The 12500-nt window shown below is 48.6% G+C and overlaps 1 protein-coding gene and 1 long non-coding RNA gene across 3 annotated transcripts in view; one reads left to right on the top strand and one right to left on the bottom strand.

Annotated features, from left to right (window-relative positions):
- LOC127004053 (uncharacterized) overlaps positions 1–12500 on the bottom strand; it is a 101480-nt gene that overhangs the window by 51126 nt on the left and 37854 nt on the right. Inside the window, exon 2 of the long non-coding RNA XR_007757598.1 lies at positions 4712–4766. This is a non-coding gene — a long non-coding RNA (uncharacterized LOC127004053). The remainder of the gene's footprint in view (positions 1–4711; positions 4767–12500) is intronic.
- Positions 1–12500, top strand: part of LOC127004051 (sal-like protein 3) — a 96211-nt gene that overhangs the window by 30729 nt on the left and 52982 nt on the right. The window lies entirely within an intron of this gene.

A 12500-nucleotide genomic window follows, 5' to 3' on the forward strand; every position in this document is an offset into this window, starting at 1 on the left:
AAATTATCGGCCTTCCGGTGAAAAAGAGAAAAGAAAGTGAACGAAAACAAGATGAAAACTGAAAAGAAAGTGAACGGAAACAAGAGAGGATGAATGCTATTATTAACACATTTTTTTTATTATAATTACTTCGTTTTTTTGGAGAAGCGGCAACTGGAATGGAGGCTGTCTGGTGGTGGTGCTCGTGGTGGTGGTGGTGGTGGTGGTGGTGGTGGTCGTGTTCCCTGCTATTGTATATCCTCAACGTGACCTCCTCATGCATGGGTCTGTTTGTGTGTTAGTTTGAGGTCTGTTTGCTGCCTCATGGGTGTTTGTAAGCCAAGGTCCTTTCTGCTGTCCAACACCTTCTATGCACTTCCTTCCTTCTTGGCTGATTCGTGGTTTTGTTCCTATGTATTTTTTTTTTAGTTGTGCACTTTTTATCTCCCCAAGCAGCGTTCTTGGCCTCTTCGTAATATGCTTTTCGTCTCTTGAGTCGTTTAGTTTTTTCATGTTTGCTGCTTTATTGTTCTTGTACCTTTTCGTCCGTAACTATCATGTCTGTCTTTGATTCGTTTCAACTTTCTTTCCGTCTCTGCGTCGTTTACTTCAGAGGAGTCACGGGTTTCTTCACAACAAGCCCGATCGAAGCATTCTAACCTTTACTAAAACCCTCCTCCAACTCGCCTTCCTCTTCCTCTTCCTCCTTTTCATCCTCCTCCCCCTTCTCCTCGTCCTGTAAGTGTGTGTTGCCGTTCTCCTCTCCTTCAGTCAACAAACTTTCCAAATTCAAATGTGCTCAGCCTCTCTACATGAATTCCTCTCCCTACAAGTTTCCTCGCAGCATCATGGTTCAGGCAGGATGCAACTTTCCACAGCCTCTCCGCGGGCCCTTCAGCGTCGTTTGAGCCGAGTACTCCGCCGCGGGTGTTTGCTAAAGATAAACAGGAGGGAAAGGGGGAGAGCTAGGCACCGAAGACGACGGAGGAGGAGGAGGAGGAGAAAAAGGAGGGTTCACAGGCTGCCTCCCCAACCCTAGTTTATCCTTGACCGAGTGGCGGTGGCGGTGGTGGGAGAGGCGGTCCGCTCTTGGGGTGGCGAGGCAGCGGCGGGTTGAGACGAGACGGTAACAGCGGCAGATATCGAGGGAGTGTAAATATGTCTAAGGTTCAATGGAGAAAGCGATGGGATAGTGTAACGTTGACACACACACACACACACACACACACACACACACATACACACACACACACTAAACCACACACATACAAATAAACGGCTAAGCAAACTCATGACCATACGAAGAGGAAGAAAAGGGCGAAAGGAAAAGGAAGAGGATGAGGAAGAGAGAGAGAAAGGAAAGAGAACGAACGGGGAAAAAAATATATAAAAAAACCTAACACAAAAAAGTAATTGCCAGTAATGTTGAGAAATACAAAAAAAGGAAGAAAGGAAGACAGGATCGCGTTGAGAGAGAGAGAGAGAGAGAGAGAGAGAGAGAGAGAGAGAGAGAGAGAGAGAGAGAGAGAGGCCGCGGTCACTTTCATCCAAATGTCAGGTGTTTCGTTTTCTCCCGCGGGTTGTCGATATCCTCACGTGACAACTTTCCACGCCACGCCGCTCGTGTGTGTCAGTGTGTGTCAGGCCGCGGCGACGATACGATAACCACTCCTCTATGCCACTCTCTCTCCCCCGGTTATAGGCAGCAAAAAACTCTATGCCACTCTCTCTCCCCCGGTTATAGGCAGCAAAAAACTATATGCCACTCTCTCTCCCCCGGTTATAGGCAGCAAAAAACTCTATGCCACTCTGTCTCCCCCGGTTATAGGCAGCAAAAAATAAAGCTCCACACACACACGTAGAACACTCATGGCAGGTTATAGGCGGCGTATAAATTTCAACGTGTGTGCGTAGTGAAAAACAGAGCACTGATCTTCGCCGCTCTCACTCTCCCGTCCACATATTTCCAATCTCTCTACGGGTATGTGGTCCATGAATGAAGACGCTCGGCTGTAGCTTCAAAAATAACCACGAGGTGTTTTTAAAATACTCTCATTGTGATTTCTACTCCGAATGATCCCAAATGACATCATCTAAACCGAACCTAACCTAACCTGACCTATTTAGGAGTGGGCGCCCCATATCCGTCCAGCAAAAGGAAATACGCCTCCCGGTTAAGTGCAGGAGCAAATAATGAAACTCCACACGCATTGAACGTTGGTGTGAGGCTAGGCGACGTATTTACCGTGACGAGAAATAACACCGTCCTCCACCGCTATCAATCTCCCGTCCATTGCAGTGAGAATATATAAAGCTACAAACATCGAACGCTGCTGTCGGGCTAAGCGAGGTCCATACTATAGGATTATACTACGTTATCTTTCACTAGCGTAAGAAAGTAAAGTTACACGCATCGCCGTAATACGACTCTAGTTCGTATACGTAGTAAGAAGTTCAGTGCAGTAACAAAAAATAAAGCTACAGACATCGAACGCTCCATGGTGTCAGGCTTGGTGATGTCCTAATAACACCATACTACACTGTCCTCCACTAGCATAGCGAAGTTACACGCTTCGTAGTAGTAAGATCCAGTTTGTATACCTAACAAAGAGTAAGGCTTGGCGACGTAACACATGATCGTCATACTCCGTTATCATCCCAAAATATTGAAAACTTATGTTACATGCATCGTAGTAATAAGATTCGCTTCGCATACGTAGAAAAAAGTAAACCAAAGCGCATCGTCGTCTACCGAAACTCAAAGCGTGTCTCAAAAACCAAAGTTACACGCATTCGTACATACCGTAACATTAAAACCTCATTGCGTAAGGAGCCTACAATAAAGAAATAAAACTCACACGCATCGCAGTACTATACAACATCTCGGAGCGTATGCGTAGGAGAGCAAAAAGATGCGAACGTGAAACCGTGAAGGCGCCAAAAAAAGATTACATCACACGACGCAATCCACGCGGAGACCAGACAAGGACGCCGAGGAAGCCGGAAGGAAGGAAAGAATGATGAGAGGGAGAGAGGGAGGAGGAGGAAGGGGGAACAGAGAAAGTTTGGTTGGGGAGGAAGGGAGAGGCGTAAGAGGAAGGAGAGTGAGAGAGATAGAAGGAGGGAGAGAGGGAGGGAGGAGTGTATCAGGTGTGGGGAGAGGGAGGGAGAGGGAGGGGAGAGTAAGAGAAGGAGAGAGAGGGAGTGTATCAGGTGTAGGAGAGGAGGAGGGGGAGTGTGAGAGAGAGAGAGAGGGAGGCGGAGGGGTGAGTAAGAGATGAAAGAGAGGGAGGGAGAGTATCAGGTGCAGTGGAGGGAGAGGGGAGAACAGGACGGAGTGAATAATTATGTGGGAGGGAGAGGGAGGAGGTGTGAGCGAGAGGGGAGGGGGAGGAAGAGTTGTTGTCATGTCATTCGCTTCCTCAATCAGAATGCGAACACTTCCTTTGATGCAGAGCCGAGTTAAAAGCAAAAAAATCTTTCTTATTTTCACAATCAGCGGCTTTACCTCCACTCAGCCAAACGTAGTAACAGTTTATTAAGGCAACGAGCCAGCTGATTACTTGATGAGAAGCTCCATTTTTTTCCATTTACCTCGTCGTGACTAAACCTCGAAATGCAGTGTGTTCCTCTTTTGATAAAAATTTTGGGATGTCTTTAGTTTTTTTTTACTTAAGCAACATTTATAATGGCATTTTTATTAGTTGTTTTTCATCTCTTGGCCCTTAAAAGGAACATATGTCAGCTGATGATTAACATCGAAATACTTTCCTTAATAACTTGTAGTCTAGAGAAAACCTTCATCATCCTGTGCCCTGTCGCCTGTCTCACGTCACGCCTGATCCTGCTGCTGCTACATTCTGTCGGGCCAGGGTGTGCATGGCATGACATCGCCTTTGGACGCTCTTTTAACACGTGTGAAGGCGTTGTGTAGCGAGGAAGCGTCTCCTTAAAAGTAACGATGCGAGGAGGTGGGGGAGAGATGGGGTGAAGATTACCTGCGTGACACGGATTTCAAGTGGAAGGAAGGGCAAAGACAGCCTGCCAGGGGAACACGAGACCCTACTAGCGGCTGTTTGATCAAGAGTGGAGGAGGCCGGAGATGAGGAGACACAGGAGGGACAACAAGCGTGGGTGCGGGAAAGAAGAAACAGGAAACAAGATCGTACGACTATTCCATCTGAGTCCATCGAGGCGGTCAAGTCGGCGAGAAGCAGAGGCGCAGGTCGGTAAACAAGAGTGCGTGTGGGTCAGTGGGGAGCGAGGGCGTGCGTGGGTGGATCAGGGGCGTGGGAGAGCAGAGGTGAGGGTGGGGTCTGGGGAGGGGAGTGTATGGGTGGGCGAGAAAGGCAAGGGAAAGGAATGTTGAGGGCGAGGGGGGTGGGGAGAAGAGGCAGCGATGGGGGGAGGAGAGGGGGGAAGGCTCCTTCACGTTGCGAAGTAATAAGCAACAAAAAGCTGAAGAGCGGAACTCAGTCACCTTCAAAGGTCGGTCACTCACTCGCTCTGCCTCCCTCTCCCTCGCGCTCACTCTCACTAGACTTTTTTTACTCCTCCCTACTCTTCCTCTCCCTCTCCCTCCTCTCCCCCTCCCTCAAGCCGCCTCCCTCCTCCCGTCCAGTCTGGGAGCGTGTTTATCGATCAAGCTTTGACAATTTATTCCCCTCGCGTGGCCGCCTCGGCCTTGCTTTACTGCAGCTTAGTATTATAAAATGTTTAGTCTTTACTGTACCTCAGCAGCTGCTGCCTCCTGGCGTGGCGGGGCTCCGGAAGGCGGCTCGGCAGGGCTGCAGGACACGAACAGGCTATTAATACTGTTATTATTATTATTATTATTATTATTATTATTATTGTTATCATTTATTTATTTTTTGCTGTTGCCACCGCTACTACTACTACTACTACCAATACTACCACTGATATTACTACTACCTCTATCACTACAACTACTACTACTACTGCTGCTACTACCACCACCACCGCCACTACTACTACTACTACTACTACTACTACTACTACTACTACTACTACTGTTACCACTATTACAGCTACAGTTACATGCTATTCTCATCTAATAAATGTTCTTATAGTAATCAGCATGACTGTCACTCTGGGTACAAGAATGATAGTAGTTAACCGAGTCCTCCACAGTGATATAACGTCTGGGCTGAACCGCCGGCACGGAGAGGAAAAATCACGCCAGGAAATGGGTCACACAGCCAAGTGCACAACAAAGATAAAAATGGACGTCTTATGAAGCCTCGCAAGCACGCTATTTTTCGCGCGCTGCCGACAAAAACACGCTCTAGCATTGAGGCGGCGACCTTGTGCGGGGAAAAAATAAAAGTTACGGAATTTCCCGACAAAACGCCGCGTCGTGTAGCGCGGCGACACACCAGACTGCCTGCACGGCGGGGCTGCTGGGCAAGGAGGTCACCAAATCCCGTTTTTCCATTAAAATGCATTGTTTTTGTTTAATCTTCTAACAGCCTTCCTCCCTTCTTCTTCTCTCGCTCCCTAGCAGCTCTCCTCCCTTCCTCCCTCCCTTTTTTTTCCGCCCACACTCCCTCCTTTCCAATTTCTCCTCTGACGTTAAACTTGAGTCTTTCTTCTTTTCATTTCCTTGTTTTTTCTTTCTCCTTCCTCCGTTCACTCCTGTTACTCTTATTTCCTTGTCTTACACATTCACAACCTCTCCACCAACAAACAGCTTCGCAAAAAATCTCACTGATGTATTTGACCGACAGTCTGAAAAATATTTGGCCTGACGTGGACTCGGCCATATGTTTCATCAGCTCTTAAGAAAACGTTCCGGCGGACAACCTAATGAAACATTTATTCATCTCTGCCACAACGAACAAAAAAAGGTCTTAAACAACCTCCCTCCCTCCCTCCCTCCCAACCTCCCCCCACTCCCTCACGGTTAGACAAAGACACAGCTTCTCTTTCAATGGTGCAAAGAATCCTCTGCCGTAAAAAAAAATGACAGGAATCTGTTTCGCAATTTCACGGCTCGGACAGCGGCAGACCCTCGCTCGGCGCGCACTCCGGCCGAGGAACTGGGTCGGCGGCGGCAGCCAAGCGTGTCCCGCCGACCAGTGCGGTGGGAACCTGTAGGTCCTGTGCGGGCCATTTCCTCACAAGGGAAGGAGAGAAGGTTCATGGGGGACAGAAGAATAACGGAAGGAAACTGGCAAGAAGAGAAAGGAAAGACAGAGAAGAGGAAAGGGACGATTCACCACAGGGGAAGAGAGAGGGAACAACGAGATAAACGAATGGCGATGCAATGGAGAGATAGAGAAAATGGAAGAAAAGGGAAAGTTCATGAAAGACGGAAAAATAACGGAAGGAAATGGGAGACCGCGGGAAGATAGGGGAGATAAGGGAATAGAGATACATTGGAGAGATGGAGAAACGTAAAAAAAAAAGAGACCAGGGGAGGACTGAAGAATAAGGGATGGTAAAAGAGAGAGAGAGAGAGAGAGAGAGAGAGAGAGAGCAGGAAGAAGAGGATGGCTGGTTATGAAGAGGATGTACAGATGAATAAGGGAGAAAAGGAGGGAAAGGAACGAAGGAAGGGGAAAAGGAAGGAAGGAAGAAAGGAAGGAAAAAAGCATGGAAGGAGAAGGCTGGTTAAGGGAAAGGGATGAGTGTGCGTACATATGTTGAGTAAGGAATGAATGGAAGGGGGGAATGGGAAGGGAAGGGAGGGACGAATGAAAGGGTTAACTGTAGGGTGGGAGACAAAAATTAAATACCGAGAGATTAATGGATTATGTGTAGGTGTATCTCTCTCTCTCTCTCTCTCTCTCTCTCTCTCTCTCTCTCTCTCTCTCTCTCTCTCTCTCTCTCTCTCTCTCTAATCCTTTAACTTTGCCTCTCAGAACTCGCCCTCGTCGTTCACTTTCACTCCAGTACTTTCCTCTTGCACTCCTCCTCCTCCTCCTCCTCCTCCTCCTTTGTTTTCAGATACCCGCTTTTATGGTCTCAAATTTCACGGTTTCATTGCGGCGTTCCTGTGCAGTCACCGTTGTTAATGTTCTTAGTCTTGTGCTAATCATTCCTTTCCCGCTGTCTCGCCTCTCGAGGACGCTCGCTTGGCCTTGGTCTGAGGAACGGTTAAATTGGTTGATCCCCGGTCAGTGAGGGGTCAACGCCGCTTTCGTTCCTTCTCGCCCCGCTGGTCAACACATCAAAGGGAAGATTAAGAAGAATAGAAATAGCTATACACAAGAAATAAACTGACATAGATAGATTCATAAATAGATAGATAGAGAGTGTGTGTTCGTGTGTGTGTGTTGCACCTCCTACGCATTACAGCCGCCCCACGTCTCACTCCCGGGTTAGGTCTTCGTGTTCAAGCTAACCACAGGGTCGGGGGTCAAGTGGAGGGGTCAGGTCACAAGGGGAAAGGGTCACTAAACAGAGCCAAGGGCCATGGAATTGTGCTACAGGAGGGAGGAAGGGGTGAAGGGAGGGGGAGGGCAGGAAGCAATAAAGGGAAGAGGTTTAAAGGTCCTGCAAAGACTCCTACGCTTTATACTCCTTCTGAAATGTTCCTCTCAAGAGCTGAGGATCCTGCCAGGTGTACGGAAGTCCATGGAAACGATGGGATGTTGGAGGAAGCATGAGGAGAGAGACGAAAGGAGTATATGGAGTTGGTAAGAGGAGGGCAGGTTGAGGAAGAAGGGGAAGTAAAGAGGAATTGGTTAAAGAAAGTCAAGAAAAGGATGAACGAAGGAGAGTTTGGAAAGAAGATGGGAAGAGAAGGAAAGGGGAGTGGAGGATGGGCTGTAGAGGGAAGGATGGGAAAGAAAGAGGGAAGAAAGGATATTATGGACTGGATATAAAGAGGGGTGAAGGAAGGAAGGGGAAGGAAATACGAATATGAACGGGAGGAGAAGGTATAGAAAGTTGAGGTAGAAATGGGAGTTGAAGAAGGAGGAAAAGGAGGAAGGAGAGAAGGAAGAGGAGGAGGAAAAAGAGGAGAACTAGTAGGAGGAGGAGGAGGGTGGCACCAGGGTAGAGGCTCCACAGATATGCCATAAACTTCTCTTCAATGGCCGAGGTTGAGCAAGGTTCACTTTTACCCGGGCCAACCCCAAGTCGCTAATTCGAAAGTCCCGCGTGTCAAGTCGCAGTGAGTCGGCGTCTTGCGGAGCGTGACGGAGGCGGCAGCAGCGTGGTGCCTCCCGCTCTCTCAGGCGTGACGTATGGCAGCCACTCTTGCAACAGAGGCTTTAATGTATCCGTACTGCCAATGTGCTTTTACGGAGCGTCTGGTCCATTAATGAAACTCAGCTACAACGTCTTAATCGAATCGCTATCATCACCATCATCCTCACCATTATCATCATCATCAGCAGCAATGGGTGTCTAAGCTCCCAGGCGTGACTCTCTCCAGTAGTTCTTGCCTCCGCGTCGCCTTATATGTATTGCCAATGTGCGCCGAGGAGCGTCTCGACTCCATTTATAGGAACGCAACTATTACTTCTTGATGGGTTCAGCCGAGTTACTGCACGCGCTCATCGGGACTGAAAGCGAGCGGGTCTGCAGGGAAGCCTAAAGCGCCGCCAGTGTGCGTTGCGGGAGAGTTTTAAGTACGGTAAATGAACTATACAACAACTTAAACGATTCGATACAGTTGCTTCATCAGTGACGCAGAGTAGTACTGAGTCACAAGAAAGCACAAGAGCATAAGGAGACTACAAGAGGCCAGTCGGTCAACGCATGGAGGCTCCTGCGAACAAGTCAGCCGCGTCCACAAATCTAACAAACATCCATTCGAAACGTTTAATCTTCATCACTAACTACTCAACTGCTTAATTGCCTCATTTCATATATTCGTGTCTCGTCCTCTCTCACCTCCCTTCCGGACGTCCTTCCTCTCACTTTTCGTCTCCCTGCGCTCCCTCCCTCCCTCCCTCCATCCCCTCACCTTCCCATGCTCTTCCATCCCCTCGTCTCCCTTTCATTCATTAACCCTCCCCCTCTCCTCTTCCCACTTCTCGTCTTCCCCCTTCCCCCTTTCCCGTCCTCCCTCCCGTCCCACTTGTTTTTATCTTCCCGGCCCCGTCACTCATCACGAACTAACTGGACGTTGATAAAATATTTTTTTGTTTTTTGTTGCCCTGCTAACTAAAACGTGCCTCTGTGTGTGTGTGTGTGTGTGTGTGTGTGTGTGTGTGTGTGTGTGTGTGTGTGTGTGTGTGTGGTCATCGAATGCGGTCAAAGCAACAGACTAGCCTATACCTTTCCCTTTCATCCACAAGGGTACAAACAACAACAACAACAACAACAACAACAACAACAACAACAACAAAATTACTAGAGAAAATGGCGCCACTATAAACACTTGCCTGCGCCATGACGGGCTGGAGCCGAATACCATCCAGGCCCCTCAAGCAAGCCTACCGGCGTAATAGGCGGAGACGTAAAAAAAATAAATAAATAATAATAACAACAACAAACATTTTTCACATTCATTACTCGGCCGCACCTTTAAGAACCTGAACTCAAAATTTTAAACTCCATGACCTTTTTTTTCGATGTGGTCAATTTCGGAAAGGGGGAAGGATGGAGAGTCGACAGCGGCAGGGCAGGGCAGGGCAGGGCGGGGCAGGGGATGAAGGAGCCGAAGGAGGATGAGATAGGGAAGGAAAAAGAGAACCGAGTGGAGGGCGCAGGAGGGAGGAAAGAGAATAGACAGGTGAAGGAGATGAAGAAGGTGAAGGAGGAGGAGTTGAGGAAGGAAGGAATGAAGGAGAGGACAGAGTGGAGAGCGCAGGAGGGAGGGAGGAAGGAGAATAGACAGGTGAAGGAGATGAAGAAGGTGAAGGAGGAGGAGTTGGGGAAGGAAGGAATGAAGGAGAGGACAGAGTGGAGAGCGCAGGGAGAAGGATCAAGTTGTTTACCGGGTCTAATATGAAAGGAGCTGCCCAAAGACGACGGTTTCAGCATCAGGCGGAAAAGATGATCCAGGAAAAGCAGGAGGAATAGGAACCTTCTACTGACGGGACGGGACACAAGGGATAAGAAGAGGAAGAGGAGGAGGAGGAGGAGGAAGAAGAGAGTAATAAGGAGAAAGAGGAGAATGAAAAGGAAGAAAAGGACGTGAGGAGTAGCATGAGTAGGAAGAGGAGCAAGAGGAAAATAATTATAAAGAATGAAGTGGAATGATGGGAGATATAAGTTATTGTAGTAGTAGTAGTAATAGTAGTAGTAGTAGTAGTAGTAGTAGTAGTAGTAAAAGGAAGAGAAGGAGGAAGGGGAGCATTCATCAAAGGCTGGTTGGTGACTATATTGATTAGACATGACGTGTTTCCTCTGCATAGTGTTCCTTTCCCTTGATCAAAGCCTCGCCACCCTCCCCCTTAAAGCAAACCCTGACAGGCGCCCCTTCACGTTATTACACCGAAGCATCGTAAAGGGAGTTTGTCTTACTTCTCCCTCGAATCTTGTAAAACAGGAGGAGGTCGTAAAATTTGGGCTGAGGCTAAATTTCTCTTTTATGTTGCTAGTATTTCGTCTTCTCACATCGTGCTACTGTACCGTCAATCATCGTCTTTTTAATGCACATACACACACGCACATGTAGCCCCCCCCCCACCCACCCACCCACACACACCATCACCATCATCATCATTATCATCATCATCATCATCATCTTTGGTCATGCTAACTTACGATGCATCAACTAACTTTGCACATTTCACAGAAGATTCACTCGCAAGTCGAATTCAGTAATGGGAAAATTCATATCTCTCAGAAAACACGGGAAAACGAAATAAAACGTATGACAAATGAACCCGCAACAAGTATAAGGTTAGAGAAATAGATATAAGGAAGGAGGTCGTTGTGAAGGCAAATCCCCCGAACGTTGAACTTCATCGCATCGGACTGGGGGAACTTCAAGTCTCTCGTTTTGGCCCCTTGAGCTTCCCATCCTCTCTCCCCTCCACCCGTGACGCCTCGCCCTGTGTAAGCCAGTCTCAAGGCAGCTCCGCGTCTTTCATGCCAGAATCCGACTCTCTATACCCTGGTAAACTCTAAATTCTGTAAAAAAAAAAAGCCCTAAAAGAATATGGTCGGAGAAATTAAGTTGTTCGATTGGTATTACAAACGTATGTAAATTCAAGTTCTGTGGATATTCTTTTTATGGGTGAGTGACTCGGTTTGTTCACGGCATGGCGACCCTCTTCTCTTTTCTCTGTTGGCTGAGTGGGTTGGGTTGGGCTGGGTTGTTCTTGCTCCATCATCGCCACTAATGAGTCAACTTCGTTATCGTAACCACTGTGTCGCCACCATCGCCCTCCGTCACCCCTCCGTCACCCCTCCGTCCGCCGCGGTTGTCAAATGTGTCGAGGCGCTTCACCGTTCCTGCCATCGCGTCGTCGGGCCTAATGCAACGTCGACGTCACTATAAAGAGAAACCTGCCAGCGGTACCAACGAGAAGGGGCTGACCACCATCACCACCACCATCACCACCAGTACCGGTGAAACAGCTAAGTACGAGTGCAATAAAACCTGTACGTAAAAAGTCGTCAGTCATCGTTGTTGAATAATTACCGTGTATCGTCACTCCTACAGACACCTAGTCATCATAATCGTCATCTTCTATGCATACAGTAAGTTTTAATCATTGTCGCCTGATCATAATCGCATAGTCGTCAGTCTCGTCACCGTCACCCCCGAGTCGTCGTCGTCGTCGTCGTCACCGTCGCCGCCTGGCTGGCTGGGGCTCGCGGGGCCTCGGCGGATCACCAACTCTCGGAAAACTTGCTTTGGAAAGGTCACTTGCTCCTCCTGAGGCTGAACTTCCTCGACGACCCAGCCAGAGGTCGTGCGTGTGCGTGTGTATGCATGCGTGTGTGTGTGTGTGTGTGTGTGTGTGTGTGTGTGTGTGTGTGTGTGTGTGTTTACGCAACACACAATACACCCACATCCCACATGCATCCCAAACTCCTACATCACCTACGCAAATAGGTGTGCCAGCGTGCAAACACACATATGCACGCACGAGCGCACACACACACACACACACACACACACACACACACACACACACACACACACACACACACACACACACATACACGTGTCCTTCGGGATGTGTCCAGCTGTCTTAAAAGTGAAGACGGGCGGTGGTTCACCTTCGCTGCCAGTACTTCCTCCTCCTCCTCCACCTCTCCCTCCCCTCCCTCCCTCTCACTCACTCTCCTCTCTCTCACTCTTCCTCTTCCCCCGCTGCTCTCCCCCCTCCTCCGCTCTCACTCTTCCTCTCCTCCCTCTTCCTCTTCCCCCGCTGCTCTCCCCCCTCCTCCGCTCTCACTCTTCCTCTCCTCCCTCTTCCCTCTTCACTCTCACTCTCATCTCATCTCACTCACTCTTCCTCTTCCTCTGCTTCTCTGCCCTCCCTGCTCTCACTTTCTTTTCTCCTCCCCCTCACTCTCTCCTCTTCCCCTTCTTCTCCCCTTACTTCTACCTCTCCCTCTCTCCTCTCTCACTCTTTCTATTTAGC

This window comes from Eriocheir sinensis, chromosome 27 (assembly GCF_024679095.1).
Source record: "Eriocheir sinensis breed Jianghai 21 chromosome 27, ASM2467909v1, whole genome shotgun sequence".
NCBI classification, from domain to species: domain Eukaryota; kingdom Metazoa; phylum Arthropoda; class Malacostraca; order Decapoda; family Varunidae; genus Eriocheir; species Eriocheir sinensis.